Genomic DNA, 16,091 nt, shown 5'->3' on the forward strand with positions numbered 1-16,091 from the left:
CTCAAAGGAATTTAGGCTCCTAACTCCTACTGAAAGTCCTTAAGTCTCTCTGTGGTTCATTCCCCGCCTGTAAAATAGCACCGCCCTGCCTCACAGGAGGGCTATGAGGGTAATGCAGGAATAATTGTGACTTGCTCAGATACCATGATCATGCGGGCTATGTAATTCCCTACGATAGATACCAATTAGGACATTGTTTTATTGTTTATTGGAGTGTAGCAATGCTCAGTCAGACCAGAACAATCCCATGGAAGGTAGGGAATTCACAGGTAAAACCCGGGATGTAGGGTGTTGCCGAATATATAGCAATACCCATGCCTGGGACAAACCTGCACCAGCTGTGCAAAAGGGGTTGGGGATTGGAGGAAGCGCCGATTTGTCTGCAAAATGCCTGCTTAACATGTGGCAATGGTGCAGGGCTGACTCAGAGACAGACGCCTACTGAACCACCAGGACTGCTCCTTCCAATGCTGCTCATGTACCTTCCTTTCCTCCTTAGCTGACAACCACATCCATATTGCTGAAAGAGTCAAAGAACCAGGAAATAGAACCCATCCCTCATCCCCCCAACCCTGAAGTATTAAAGGGACGGTGAGGAGGTGAATTTTCAAAGTGATAGGTAGCAGGTTTACAACAAACGAAAGGACATTTTTCCTCATGCAGAGCATAGTCAACCTGTGGAACTCCTTGCCAGAGGATGTTGTGAAGACCAAGACTTTAACAGGGTTCAAAAAAGAACTAGATACATTAATGGAGGATAGGTCCATCAATACTTATTAGCCAGGATGGGTAGGAATGGTGTCCCTAGCCTCCGTTTGTCAGAAGCTGGGAATGGGTGACAGGGAGTAGATTACTTGATGATTTGCTGTTCTGTTCACTCCCTCTGAGGGCACCTGGCATCAGCTTCTGTCAGAGGACAGGACACTGGGCTAGCTGGACCTTTGGTCTGACACAGTATGGCCGTTCTTATGTGCCCTCATCATTGGCTTCACTGGTGTCCCCAATATAAAACCACGTCTGAGGCTGTAGAAGAATTAGGAAAAGGACTGACCAACCCAAAATTTGCAGGGAGCTCCGTCCTTTCCCCTCCCCTTCTGCACACCTGTCGCAGGTCTGTCCCAGACATAGGGCTTACTGTATATTCTGCATTACTCCACATTCTGGTCTTAACTCTGAATTCCCTCCCTTCCATTGGACTGTCCTGGTCTGATGAAGACCATTGCTACGCTCCAGCTTGATCACAGCTGGACATGATCACAGCTTGGACAGCTAAATTAGCTCTGATCCAGTCCATACAGCTAAACGTAGCGGTGAAGTTGAGGCCGTATGGAAGTACAGACCTCAGGTTCCGGGCTGGCTTGTATCTAGAGGTGGCCCATCCATATAGGCAAATTAGGTGGTCACCCAGGGTGCCAAGTTAAATGGGGCACCAAATGATGACGCAATATCGTTGAGGGGTTTGGAGGTGGGGGCACCGATTTCATGGTTCACCTAGGGCGCCAGTTGCTGGCAGCTAGTCTAGGGCCGCCCCTGCTTGTCCCACCCGCGTGGAAGCCCGTGTCACTGTCTTCCTAAAGTTAGCGTGGTTATGCCGAAACGATTTGTCACCCTACAGGCCAACAGCAGCGTACACACCTGAGGATCCACCTCCACGAGCTTCCAAAAGAGCAGCAGAACCATTGGACTGTCAACCCCATTGACAGCAGAGCCAGGTTTGTCCCCAAGAGCGGAATCTCTTTGCCACAAGAAAAAAGAATGACGGAAGGCTTGATCCTGTTCATAATAACGTACCCAACCCATTTATTCAAGATAAAGTTCTCCAAGTCCGTTGTTCTGATTTCTCCTACTACTAAAAGGGGAGTTAAACTGGTTCACGGTCATGCCGGAAGGCCATACCAAGTGGAGCCCTGCAGGGCTCTGTTCTGGTTCCATTCAATAGCGTCATACATGGCTTTGAAGAATGGCACAGAACTTACATGTACAACGTTTGCAGATGACGTCACGCTGGGAGGGGTTGCGAGCACTTTGAAGGACAGGATTCAAATTCAAAACGCTCCCAACAACCTGGAGAAAGCGATCTGAAAGAAACAGGATGAAAGTCGCGTAAGGACAAATGCAAAGAAGGAATAATCAGTTGCGCACGTACAAAATGGGAAATGACGGCGTAGGAAGGAGTACTGCAGAACAGAATCTGGGGACCACAAACTAACTATGATGAGTCATCCAGGTGGTAGCATTTAAAAAAACCCACCCATCACTCTAGGATATATTTGCAGGACTCTGGTAAATAAGACACACAGCTGTGTCTAGACTGGCCAGTTTTTCCGGAAAATCAGCAGCTTATTCCGGAAAAGTTGCCAGCTGTCTACACTGTTCGCTTGAAATTCCGCAAAAGCACTGACTTCCTACTGTCTGAAATCAGTGCTTTCTGCGGAAATACTATGCTGCTCCCGTTCGGGCAAAAGTATTTTTCCGAAAGACTTTTGCGCAAAAGGGCCAGTGGAGACAGCAGAGATTTCTTTTCCGCAAAAAAAGCCCTGATCACGAAAATGGCGATCGGGGCTTTTTTGCAGAAAAGCGCATCTAGATTGGCCACGATGCTTTTTCGCACAAAGTGCTTTTGAGGAAAAGTGTCCTGCCAATCTAGACTCTCTTTTCCGAAAATGCATTTAACGGAAAACTTTTCCGTTAAAAGCATTTCCGGAAAATCATGCCAGTGTAGACGTAGCCACAGAGTAATTCTTCCACTCAACACTAATAAGGTTTCAGACGCCCAAAATGTGGGCAAATTGGAGAACATCCAAAGAAGAGCAACACAAATGATTAAAGGTCTAATAATGACCTATAAGCAAAGATTGAAAATGCTGGGTTTGTTTAGTCTGGAGAAGAGAAGTCGGGTGTGGGGGAGACATGATAATAGTTTTCAAGTGCATAAAATGTTGTTTTAAAGAGAAGGGTGATAAATTGTTCTCCCTAAGCATTGAAGACAGGACAAGAAGCAATGAGCTTAAATTACATCAAGGGAGATTCAGGTTGGACATTAGGAAAAGCTTCCTAACGGGAAGTTAAGGTAGTTAAGCACTGGAAGAAAGCAGCTAAGGAGGTTGAGGTGTTTCTGAGTAAAAGCCTTCCGTGACAAATACTTCTCAGGGAGAGTCTAGAATACTTAGCCCTGCCTCGGTGCAACGGACTGGACTGGAACACCTATCGAGGTCCCTTCCAGTCCAACATCTCTATGATTCGTGCATGCAGTGGGTACGTCTAGACGACAGAGCTTTTCCGCTATACCTCCGCTATCCTGGAAAAGCTCTGCTGTATCCAAGGAATGCATCTGCTTTTCCGGAAAAAAAATTCAGACAAGCAGACTTTTTTTTCTGCATCCCTGTAAACCTCATTTGATGAGGAAGAAGGAATGTTCTGAAAGAGGGTTTTTTTCCAATACTTGGCCCCATGTAGATGGGCCAAATGGGTTTTTTTTTCCTGACATTTGGCCCCGTGTAGATGGGCCAAATGTCGGAAAAGTCTCGTTCGGAAGAAAAGCAGCCCTAAAATATGTCAAGTGTAAGAGGCCCCATAGCAGGGGTGAGCAATAATTTTTGCAGGGGCCCACTTCACAAACTTTGGTTCATGGTCACGGGCCAGCTCTGCCCCCCGGAAGGGGAGGGGCTTTGGGAGAAAGGGGAGGTATTCTGTAGGTGCCGCGCACCCTTGGAGGAGATTTCGGCTAGTCAGGGTCTGGGGGGAAGGGGAGCGGGAGGGTGGGCGCGGGCCAGATCAAATGGATTGGTGGGCCAAATCCAGCCTGCAGGCCATATCTTGCTCACCCTTGCCCCATAGCACTACCAAAAAAAAATGTGTAGCATTCTAACAAAGGGCAATGAAAATAGAAATAATAAAGCTTTATATTTGCATAAATACCAGTACATAGGTGAGGATGAAACTACAAACCAGTAATTTTTTAAATTTATTTAGAGGCCCCTCATAATCTGAGGCCTTAAACAGTAGCTTACTTAGGGGACGTGTACACTGAGCAGCTATTTTGGGATACCACAGGTATCCCGAAATAGCTACCCTGCTTCTTAACAAGCCGCCCGTTATTTTGAAATATGTTTCAAAGTAACAGGCGCGCTATTTCGGCATCCCTGTAACCCGCGTTCCATGAGGGCTAAGGGAGGTCTCGAAATAGTGCGTTATTTCAAAATTTGGTGCTGTGTAGATGTGCCAAATTTCAAAATAAGCTATTTCGAAATAGAATCGAAATAAGATACGCCATTTGAGCAGCGCAAATTGTGTATCTCGTTTCAAGTTTAGGGCACTGCGTAGACTCATTCTTAGTGTATAAATCTGGCACTGGCCAGCAGATAAACGTATGCCTGTATTAGTAGTTGCTGTAACTTATTCACATTTAGCACATCAATAAATGCTGCACCCCACCCCCCACTCTCAACGAGGTCCAATATTGGCTGAAGTGAGGCGGGGCAAAGGGGGTAGAATGAATTGCAGGTTTGGACACCCAGGTTCCAGCTGTTGTGGTCAAGCATCTGGGCGTGGAATCTGACTGGGGAGGAAAGGATTGCCGACCTGGGTTAGCAGTTTACCTCCAACATTTGTCCCGAATTTTTACGGAGAGGTTTGAAGTGGAGCTGAGAAGTTTCTCAAGCCCTTGTCCAAGCACAGAGGTCCGTCACACAAATGCCAACCCTGCTGTTTACCTCCACCAGATCAGGAGAGGAATTTTTCAGTCCCCCTCCCACGGCCAACACCACCGCCTCATTCCCTCCCCCAGCCTTTCTTGGCCACTGCTGCACAGTGCAGTTGGCGTGTCTTGGCAGTCAGCTGTCAAGGGATATGTACATAGTGATCAAAACGAATGGAGCTGTTGACCTCAGCGTCAACGCAAGACCCCTTCAAGAGGATAAAACACAGTCTACGATGCTAGAATTCTACAATTCTAGTTCAGGCCACATCTCTTCTCGATCCTGCCCAATCCTGGATCCAGGTTAGCCCTGGAAAGTTCCGGTCTCGGGACTAAAATAGGAGACGTCTGGGATGGGTGCATCGCTGAAGTAGCCGTTCGGACCCTTTCCTCTCCGTTCACCCTGAGCGGAATGGGTGAAAGAGGATCGGGATCATGAGTCCCCTTCCGTGGTCTTTTTCATTGGTTTCTAATTGCTCAGAATCAATAGGGCAGAATGACCCACGCACCAGCCCTATATGCAATAATTACCAAAAGCAAGTATTTTGATCTGAGGAAGTGGGTCTGGCCCACGAAAGCTCATCATCTAATAAACCATCTTGTTAGTCTTTAAAGTGCTACATTGTCCTGCATTTTACCAAAAACAAGGCACTGCATTGTGGGGGGAGAGGGGAGGGTGGCCCCAGACTGAGAACTAGGAGGATCCAGGCTCGTCGATTTTGTGTGATCCAGACCCGCCGGGGGGCAGTGGGGACTGGAGCTCCAGCGCAGGCTCCCCAATGCTGGGGGGGGGGGAGCCCTGAGGCCCCGGGGGCCGCATCTGGACCCCAGGCCTTTGGTTACCCTGCCCTGCTCTACCGCATGAGCTGAAAGCCAGCTGGCCGGTTGCAGAGCAGACTCCTTCTTCTCTCTGTAAGTGGTCTCGGCTCCACTAGTTGGGACAGCGCCCCACAGCCAATCAGAGGCAGGGGAAGGCAAGGCCTTCCCAGACAGCCTGGCTGGCCCTGGCTCTCCCCCTCCCCATTCCATGCGGCTCCCCCAGCGTCCTGGGGCTGACTGGGCTGCAGATCCCCGAGGCGGGGGCCGCACTGGCTGCCCTCCTGGGGCTGAGGAGGTTGGGGCCTGCTACCACCTGGGCTCTGGAGGCGGGGGGTGGGCTGCCCAACACAGGCCGCCTCCCCGGCAAGGCTGGGGGAAGGCGCTCGCTCTCCCTGTGCTCCTGGGACCGAGGAAGATTGGGGCCAGCTGCCTGCCACCCCCGTGCTCGGTATGTGTGTGGGAAGGCTGCAGCCACGTGCTTCCCGTGGGCAGGGGTGGCTTGTGCGTGTGTGTATGTGTGTGTGTGTTACCTGTCACCAAACCCTGCCCCTTCCCGTCCTTACCCCGCCCTCTCCCCCCATGGCACCCTGTCCCCTGAGGATGCATTTTTGGGGGAGGGCGGGGTAAGGATGGGAAGGCGCAGGGTTTGGTGGCAGGTAACAGATACACACACACACACACACACACACACAGCCACCCCTGGCCAGCGGGAGGCACATGGCCCCAGCCTTCCCACACAGACCGTGCAGGGGGGTGGCGTGCAGTTTTTTCGGAAAAGCAGATGCATTCCTTGCACGCGGCAGAGCTTTCCCGGGATACCTCTGGCCTCCCAAGACAGCTCTGTAGTCTAGACGTACCCACGTCTCCTCAGTGCTGGAACATCCCCCACTGCAACGCGTCCCCGACCTCAGCGTGGGCCTCCGGGCGTTTCTGTAGGATGAGCAACAGCTCTGAGGCGAAGCAAACGGGAGGGCTGGACACGAGAAAATCAGGTTCTGAAACCGGAAAGACCCCGTCTCGTCTTGACCCAAGTCAGAAGACCATACCATCTAAGACTGGGGTCTCAAACTTCCAGTCCCAGCCAGAACAATGGTACAATCCGTCCCAGGACTTCTGGCAGTTTGGGGGGGGGGCGCTGTCCATTATCAGCCCTCAAGTCCCACCCCTTCCTGCCATTCCCTGGCCCTCTCCCCGCCTCATTCCCCCTTGGCACTCTGTCCCCACGGATGGGGCTTTGGGGATGTTTGGGGGGGCCTGGCACCTCACAACAGCAGTGGCTGCACACACACCCCTGCACGCCCCATGGTGGCAAGAGCCGCAGGGGAAGTGAAGGCAGAGGAGCAAGGGTGCCTATCAAGTGCTCTTCACTTCCACTGTGGCTCCTCCCACATGAGGGGATGCAACAGCTGCTGTGGGTGGTACCAGCACCCCCCCCCAGGTGAGCCCCAAAAATGCATCTTCAGAGGATGGGGTGCCATGAGGGGAGAGGGCCGGGTAAGGATAGGAAGGGGCAGGATTTGGTGGCAGGTAATAGATATACACACACACACCCCTCCTGGCCTGCCCCAGGCTGGATTGTCCAATTGCTCCAGCCGGGACTAGCCCATGGACTGGGAGTTTGAGACCCCTGATTGCACCGACATACTGAGCTCTTTCAAAAATCTGGCCCGGATTGCAGGTACTGAGACCTTGTAAACATTCTGTCCATAAATCTCGTCCCTTTTGTTTTCTGTAATTGTGTTAATTGCCACATTTCTTCAGCCTGAGGCAAAGTTTGTTCTGATGCCATTGCCAGCAGCCAAGGGGCATGGGACATAGGAAACACAGCTCTCTGTACGGCACACAAATATTTATAAAAGCCCTACAAGGTCTCCTTAGGCCATTCAAATTAAACAATGGATTTTAGGGGGAGTCAACCTGACCCCCCCAAACAAAACCTGAACTTTTGTGACATCTTCCACCTTTACCACACACTTGCCATGAATATTTATTCCTAACAATTACCTACCAGCAAAAGCAATTCCCCCTATCGCAGATCCTAGCACAAACTGACCGGAGTCCTTAAAGCAAAGAGTTTTTCGCAATGATCAAAGATTGGTCTGAAGACATTCCCCATTTCTGAACACTCTGGAAGCTGGACTTTGGGATCCAAACCCACATCCAAATTTCACAATTAATCCCAAATGCTAAACATATGAGCCAAACCAAACTCCTCCAGCTCCTGAAGTTTAAACTCTAGATTTGGATCAAAACTTGATGGCTTGGGCCGGCCTCAAATATAATTAATTAGTATTGATTTTATTATTATTACTAGAGCGTTATTTTATAGAATGCCTCAGAGGTTCATGAGGATGTAAAGACCAGATGCAAAACCAGGCATTAAATTTACCGCTTGCCTAGGCAGCTGTGACGCCTTTGTTTTCAGTGAAGGGACTCATCTGACATTCTTCCTCAAGAATTGCATGTACTCAAGGTAGATGAAAGATACCCCTAGGAAGAGGGAGGGAGCATTAATTAAGCCTTTTAGTTATTTCCTCAGAGTTTCAGGACACTAAGGCCTTGTCTACACTAACCCCGGAGCATCTTATGTGCAGTATGATCAACGGGGGCTGCTCTCCCATCAACCCCATCTACTCGTGGAATATTGGTGTTGATGGGAGAGCACTCGGAGATTGATTTATCACGTCTAAGCAGAGATGATAAACCGACAGCCAGTAGATCGATCACTGCAGCGGTGATCCCCGATGTAGTGGAGATAAGCCCTGAGTGGTACGTAAGCCTTCTGCTGAGGGATGAATTTCACCTAGTAACACCAGGCAAGGGGGAAGCGCCAAATTAATTTGGTACATGTCAGCTCAAACTCTCATCAAGAACTTTGTTAGGGCTTGAATAAATAACCCACTCATTTGTTGTTGTCATTTTTATTCTCTTTCTTGGGCCCCTCCATTCCCCAGCCTTGTCCGAAGGGAGAAGCATTGACATATCATAGGAACGACTATTCCCATCCACAATCGACAACAACTTGAAATCCAATGAAAGGTGACACTTCCGGCCTAACTTCTGAAGTCTGGCTGAGTTTCCAAACATGTACACGTTTTTTTCCAAACCAAGCCTACATACCTTTGAGGTTCCCATCACTCTGCACACAGAGGCAGATGCAGGATTTCCACAGAGCTGCCCCAATTTACAACCGCAAAAGATCTTCCCAAAATACCCTAGGGAGCTCTGCCTTTTCCTCACACCCGTTCTCCTTCCATTGGAGTTTTAAAAACTCACGATCTTGTACCTCCTGGTATTCTTTATACCCAGAGCTGAGTTTTCGGATCGGTCACCCTCAGGCTAAACCTACTGGAAGAGCCGATTGAGTTCCTCAATCATATTTGCAAATGAGCTCTCATTTCCTGCTTACCAGGCTACAGCCAGCCTGTTTTGTCCCTTTAAATCATTGTCTTTGGCTGGTGATGCAAAACACTGAGCAGCCCTCGCTGCGGATGCTTGAGGTCATCAAATTCAAGGAGAGGATAATTAATATTGAAAGGTGTGATTGCAGCCAAGCAGGCCAGCTAATCAGCTACTGATTTCTCTATAATGTCCTAGATAGCTTGGAAATCTAATCTGGAGGGGCAGGGGGTGACGGGGACTGCCAGGAATTAGAGTGGAAATGCAGTATCCCTTTTCAAATATAAACACTGCACAATTAAGCCAGCAAGTTCGTCCCTCCTTATTCATTAGCCTATGTTCCAGGGATGGATCTTGAACAGGCATTTTCTCCAGAGCTTCCTACCACCACATATGGGACAATCCCACACTGAGATGCTTCCAAGACAGCGGCATGACCCCTTAGATCTCCTTGTAGCATAGTCACATCTGCTTTGCTAACACTCCGGGTACGTCTACAAAGCAACGTTATTTCGGAAAAACGGACGTTATTCCGAAAGAACAAAGAGCGCGTCTACACTAGGGATGTTAAATATCGGTTAACTGAATAGTCGAGTAACCTCATGAATTCTTATCGGTCAGATGACTATTCTATAGTCCCTGGGGCCAGGGCCAGCAGCCAGTGTGCTCCGGCCTCACTCCCAAAAAGTCCCCTGCCACTCTGCACTGCTGCATCTGTATCAGAGACAGCAGCACGAGGTGCCAGGTGGGAGCTGGTCATAGAATCATAGAACCATAGAACTGAAAGAGACCTCAGGAGGTCATCAAGTCCAGCCCCCTGCTCTAGGCAGGACCAATCCCGACTAGATCAACCCAGCCAGGGCTTTGTCAAGCTGAAACTTAAACACCTCTAGAGATGGAGATTCCACTACTTCCCTAGGGAACCCATTCCAGTGTTTCACCACTCTCCTAGGAAAATAGTTTTTCCTAAAATCCAACCTGGACCTCTCCCACCACAACTTGAGACCATTGCTCCTTGTTCTGCCACCCATCACTACTGAGAACAGCCTCTCTCCATCCTCTTTGGAACCTCCCTTCAGGAAGTTGAAGGCTGCTCCCAAATCCCCCCTCACTCTTCGCTTCTGCAGACTAAACAGACCCAACTCCCTCAGCCTCTCCTCATAGGTCATATGCTCCAGCCCCCTAATCATTTTGGTTGCCCTCCGCTGGACCCTCTGTGAAGACCTGTTCTGTCGCTATGTGCTGCTGCCTCTGATACAGAGGCAGCGGCGCAGGGTGGCAGCAGCCCCTGTCTATGGGGTGGTCTGAGCTCCTGGACCCAACGCAAGCCAGAATTGAGCTGGGCTGCTACACAGCCTGCTAAAAATGTACTGGCAAGTGGTGGGAGAGGCGGGGGGAAATGCATGTAGCCTAGAGCATTAACCTACTACTTTTGCTTATCAGTTAATCAGTTAATTGACTATAGACTTTTACATCCCTAGTCTACATGGCAAGCCATTTTTTTGAAATAATGGCGAACTAGAGGACTTCTTACTCCAACTCCTGTAACCTTCATTTTACAAGGGACATTGAAGGAAGAGTGCTCTTCCTTCGACTTCCTGCTACGTAGACAGCACCAAAAGCCCAATTAAGCTACTTCGACGTCAGCTACGCAATTGACGTGGCGGAAGTTGCCTGGCTTAAATTGAGTTTTGCCCTGCTGTGTAGGCATGCCTTATGACTGTCTGGGCAAGTTAAGAAATAAATACCAGGCACTTACACCTCAATCAGCTTAGAAAATGGTGCCACGCAAAAATAAGTCTACAACGGAGCTATTGGATGGCTGTAATTTTCAGTGCAGAAGTGAAGTACTCTGTTGCTTTGCAGAGCTGCCCTGCATTCAATGGAGTTTATTTTCTGGTGAACACTGCAAAACTGTCATGGCAATTTGCTCGGATAATGACATTACGTTCCTGTGTTCCACCGTAAAACGGACCCTTTAAATCTCTAAATCTATTTCAATGTATTCGCCCTTGTGACTCAAAGATGTAGGACAATTTCCAACAATGTAATAAAAGGACGAGTGTGATACAGCTGTACAGGGCTATTCTTGTGTCCTGCTAATCCTTTCATTGCTCCCAAGACCACACATAGTTCCTTGCTTTAGTTTTATACAGGGGGGAATTATAAGACTTCATCGGAATGTAGCCAATAGAGAGGTAGTGGGATTCTGGATTGCTCTACAAAAGCAAGTGATTTAAGTAGATCTTTTTGAAGATACTAGTAGGTGCATGTAAGCCCCTAAATTCCTTTAGAAATCTAGCCCTAGGAGGCTAGCCAAAGTCACATGAGAGTTTAGAGCAAAGGTGGGAAGTGAACACAGGGCCTTCATAGCCCTGTTTAATTTTCTAACACAAGTGTATCCAGTGCACAGATGAACAGTCAGTGCACAGCAAGCTAGAATAGCTAAGGCCAAATCTACACTCCTGGGAAAGTCAAATTAAGATATGCAACTGCAGCTACATTAATTACATAGCTGGAGTCAACATACTTTAATTTGAGTTTCCCTGCGGTCCCCTCAGCGGGAGGTCAAGATAAGCAAATGCTCCCCTCACGCTCCCTTACTCCTTGCAGAAGCAGGAGTACTGGCTCCAACAGGGGCACCCTCTGAGTTCGATTTAGCGGATCTTTACTAGACCCGCTCAATCGAACGCCAGAAGATCAATTGGGGCAGTGTTGATCTTCCCAGTAGTGAAGACATGGACTAAGATTACAGTGCACTAGCATAACATGCATCACCTGTATAGGCAGACCTTGTTACCAAGCAGATGTTCTCTAACGTATATTGACGTTCTCTTGTTTCAAAGCAGAGTAAATCAAGTACGCTAGGACCTGGAGTAATGTGTCCAGTCTTGGGCACCATATTTCAGGAAAAATGTAGACAAATTGAAGAGAAAAGCAATAAAAATAATTAAAGGCATAGAAAAAACGACCTATGAAGGAAGACAAAGAACTGGGTTTGTTTAACCTGGAAAAGAGAAGACTGAGAGGGGATGTAAGACCTTGCAAGTATCTAAAAGGTTGTTACTTGAAAATGTAGTCTCTTTAACCTCTGATGATAGGGCAAGAAGCAACTGGCTTAAATCACAGCAAAGGAGGTTTAGGTTGGACATTAGGAAAAACTTCCTGTCAGGGTGGTTACACACTGGAATAAATTGCCTAGGGAGGCTTGTGGAATCTCGATCACTGCAGATATTTAAGAGCAGGTTAGTCAGACATTTAATAAGGATGATCTAGACAGTGCTTGGTCCTGCTGTGAGGGCAAGGGACTGGACTTGATGACCTCTCAAGGCTCCTTCCAGTTCTAGTGTTCTATGATTCAGTGATGGACTTATCCTCCATGAACTTACCTCATTCTTTTTTTTTTAACCCAGTTCTACTTTTGGCCTTCACAACATTCTCTGGCAATGAGTCCTACAGATTGCATGTTATGTGAAGTATTCCTGTTGTTTGTTTTAAATCAGTTACCAGCAGGCTAGACAGACATCTATCCGGAATGGTCTAGACAGTGCTTGGTCCTGCCTTGAGGGCAGGGGACGGGACTTGATGAACTCTTGAGGTCCCTTCCGGTCCTATGATTCTATTAACTTTCAGGGGTGGTCCACAGTGTCCATATGGCCAGTTTGTGTGTGGTTTGGTAGTGCGCTGGAGTGTACACACCAGCTTCCCGCACACTAACTTTTTATCTAGACAAATCCCACATTTCCATTCGAAACCAGCTCCTGAGCCAGCTAGGACATCTTCATCTCCGTGACCACCTGCCTTCTCTATTGTCAATCTCCTTGTCCACATGTTGGCCAGAAAGCAGAGATGTCATCCGCCTGTAAATAGCCTGGGAATTTCTCTCCCTTCTGGAGGGCTGTCTCTGCCTCTCACCTAGCCTTTGTTGGGACAGCCAACATTCCTGTAGTCCCACAGCCGGCTGGGTGTTGTCCCACATTGCGCAAAAAGCTGGGATCTTCTACCCAAAACAATGGTGCTTTATTTGTCTTGGAACTCAGCAGGATTAGTGCGTTTTCCTTTTTGTTAACAAAAACAATTTCCCTGCCATAGGATTTTAATTTTCCATCCTGTGACGTTCTTTTCTCCCTTCACCCCCTCTGCTTTCCTGAGCCAGCACTCAAAATGGATGGCTTCATTTCACTGTGGGACGCCAGGGTGCTTGAGAAATCGCGTCATCTCCTCTTTGGGGCACCAGCGCGCTTGAGAAATCACATCATAGGCTCCCTCCTTGCATGCGGGAATCATCTTCGGGGCGGGCGAGGAGGGAGAGTTACACCGTTCACTGCGTCTTGTTTGGTTTGGATGCGAAGCCTGGTGCGTTGGTTTAGATGTTAGTCAACCTGACCTTTCCTGTTTTCTGAGTCAACGATCTAAGATCACTAAGTCAAGCACAAGATGTTGAAAATTAATCAGCATGCAGGACTGACAGGGAACGATATGGTTGGGGGACCAAAGGAGATCCAGACTGGCCAGCTTGCTCAGTCAAATCAAGCCCCTGTGCTTTTAAAACCTGCCCATGGGAATCCCACCAGAAAACCCACCTGGTGGGACTAGTGTCAGTATTGACGAGTTGCCTCCCCTCCCCCTTCCCTCCCACTGGACTCAAGGAATCCACACAGTGTGCGAGCCGGCCCCAAAGGCTGATGGCCTCCATTAAGAGGATAACCCATTGGATGGGAAGGATTTGGCCCTAAATGTGAATGAATAATTTCTTCCCTGGAAGGAGTCAACCAGAGGGAGACGATCCCCGGCATGGAGATTGCACTCGTATTTCAGATATCCATTTGGAGGCCCCTTTAGCTCTCTTGAAACGTTTTAGGGCATGGCGCCCATGGTCTGATGCATGCTTGAAGGGTGTGTTCCAGCAGGAAAGGATCTTTCCCAGACATACCTGTCTGTTTCATACTCCTCTAGAGACGCACCTCAGTTTTTTCTCACACCGTGCCACAAAGCCAATGGGTTGGACCTGGTCCGACGCCAACTCTGCAAAGAAGAACCTGGCTCTACGTTTTCCAAAGTAACAGATGATTTTTGGATGCTTGGATGGACGCACCTGAAAGGGGCCTGGCTTTGTGAATGTGATCACCTGTCACAGGCAACCATGGCTCTTCGGAACGGTGTCCACCACAGCTGTTTCTCCACCTAGTGGACTGAGTCATGCGAGCTCTATTCAAGCTACCACGCAAGAAAGAGCGGTGGGGAGACTGCTGTTCAACCTCCTAACAGCCCCCCAAGTCTGAGCCTGAGTAACAACGCAGCGTCTTCCCCCCCACCTCCCAGAGCCATAACGTCCACCCTGCTGGCTTTAACCCAGTCTGGGTGAAGCTAATGCCAGTCTGTCTAGCCAGTCTGGGAGACTTGTTCCCAGCTGCAGTGGAGATGTTCCCTTTGCAGTCACTCAAGTCAGGCACTCAAAAAATGCAAATGCCCCCCATCCCATGTCTTTGAAAATCTAGGCCCAACTGGACAAGTGGGATCCCAAGTCCTTCAGTCACTTCAGGCAAAGTGCTACGGTTGTGTAAGTATCCATAAATCTTACCATACATTTTAGCAATATGCATCTGTCTGTATGTCCATCTGTGAGGCTGTTTGTTCAAGAACTCCTCTAAACAGCACAAAGCTAGGACCACCACATGTAGTAGGCCGCTTCCTCTCATCATAACTTAAAGTAAGGCCAGGGTTTGGTTGTGCCAGGACAATGGGGTGCGCCTGGAATTTGTTTCTCATAAAATGGAAAGGGAGGGTCCGGCAGGAGGGACTGTTATACTGCAGAATGACCACAAGGGGGCAGCAAATGGGCCAGAGAGGGGGACCAGGATAGCTATAACCCCACTGAGCCAGTAGGAGGCAGGGGTGGAGAAAAGGACAGCTTATTACTATATATTTCAGAGAGTTTGTCTGTCTGTATATCTGTCTGTCCGACTGCCAGGGGACATGCACCCCTCCCCCAGCTGTGCTGGCTGGAGCTGCAGCAGCCATGAAGAGGCGCGTCTCACCTGGCCCCAACCTGCTCTGGTGAGAGAGGGTTGGGGTTGTCCTCTCTTCCCCGGGCAGCCTCCTTCCCAGCCCCACCGCAGAACAAGGATTTCAATGAAGAAAAACAAAACTTATTTGAGTTAAGGACCCGAGCAACGCTGGGCAGATCTTCCAGTAACAAATCCACAAACCTGAATCAATCCCTATTTTATAACGAGCAAATGCAAACCACTCTCACCCCTGTTCATCCAAGGGCCCTGCTACTTCACCAGATACAAATTCTATATTGCCAAGGAATCGTTCTCCGTCAAGGGATGAAATAATAAGTCATCCTTAAGTAATGTCAGCGCATTGCTGTCTGGGCTAGAAAAGACCCAAATTCCTCCTTTGTTTCTATACTCTGTTGTTTTATTTAAAAAAAAAAGTAACAATGCCTCCTTTCAGGCACTGCCAAATTCCGGCTCAAGCCCACTCAGATAAGAGCTGGCAGAAAAGATGACTGCCATCAATATTTTGGGGAATGTAGCTACACCTGAGGATGGGTTGTGTGCGGAGCTAATCACAGACACTTTGGTGCACAGGGCCTATGCTTCAAAGAGCTCTCTTATTGGAGCCCCCTGAATTCCTCGCACACTTCCTCCAACACCAGAGTTTGCAAAAGACAAGAGGTTAGCAAGAAGGAACCGAGTCGACGATCCTCCGCATGAAGGTAGGTTTTCATCTCTTGAGGCTGCTTGTTGCTGCTGGTTCATTTATTCCATTCAAATATTATTCTTCATCTGGAGTTTATTTTGGGTGGGTGGGGGAAGTAGATTTTTTTTTTTTGCTTCCTATATTGCAAGTTTCAAATCTGCAATGCAAAGAAGTCTTAAAGCAAGCTTACTCCTTCAGCTCTGCAAAATAACTCCACGGTATCTAACTCAGGCTCTGTAGTAGTTATCCGTTCTTATTCTTGTTTGCATTATTGTACCGCTTGCTTTCCTCTTTCTTCTACACACAAGAAAGAGAGACCTGGGATTGTTAGGAGGGGTGAGGTTAGGTTGAAAGTGAATGAAGCTGAGATCATATATACTGTTCTGAGACAGATTTACACTAGATTACTCCTTCTACCAGAAAATGTAATGATATTCCTTCAGCATCCTGCCTTGATTGTAGTAAA

At 48.4% G+C, this 16,091-nt stretch overlaps 1 long non-coding RNA gene across 1 annotated transcript in view; it reads right to left on the reverse strand.

Annotated features, from left to right (window-relative positions):
• The window catches only part of LOC112544943 (uncharacterized), a 195,724-nt gene that overhangs the window by 22,518 nt on the left and 157,115 nt on the right, over nt 1-16,091 (reverse strand). The window contains exon 4 of the long non-coding RNA XR_012896921.1: nt 1,977-2,078. This is a non-coding gene — a long non-coding RNA (uncharacterized LOC112544943). The remainder of the gene's footprint in view (nt 1-1,976; nt 2,079-16,091) is intronic.

The sequence above is a fragment of the Pelodiscus sinensis genome, chromosome 20 (assembly GCF_049634645.1).
Source record: "Pelodiscus sinensis isolate JC-2024 chromosome 20, ASM4963464v1, whole genome shotgun sequence".
In the NCBI taxonomy this organism is placed as follows: domain Eukaryota; kingdom Metazoa; phylum Chordata; order Testudines; family Trionychidae; genus Pelodiscus; species Pelodiscus sinensis.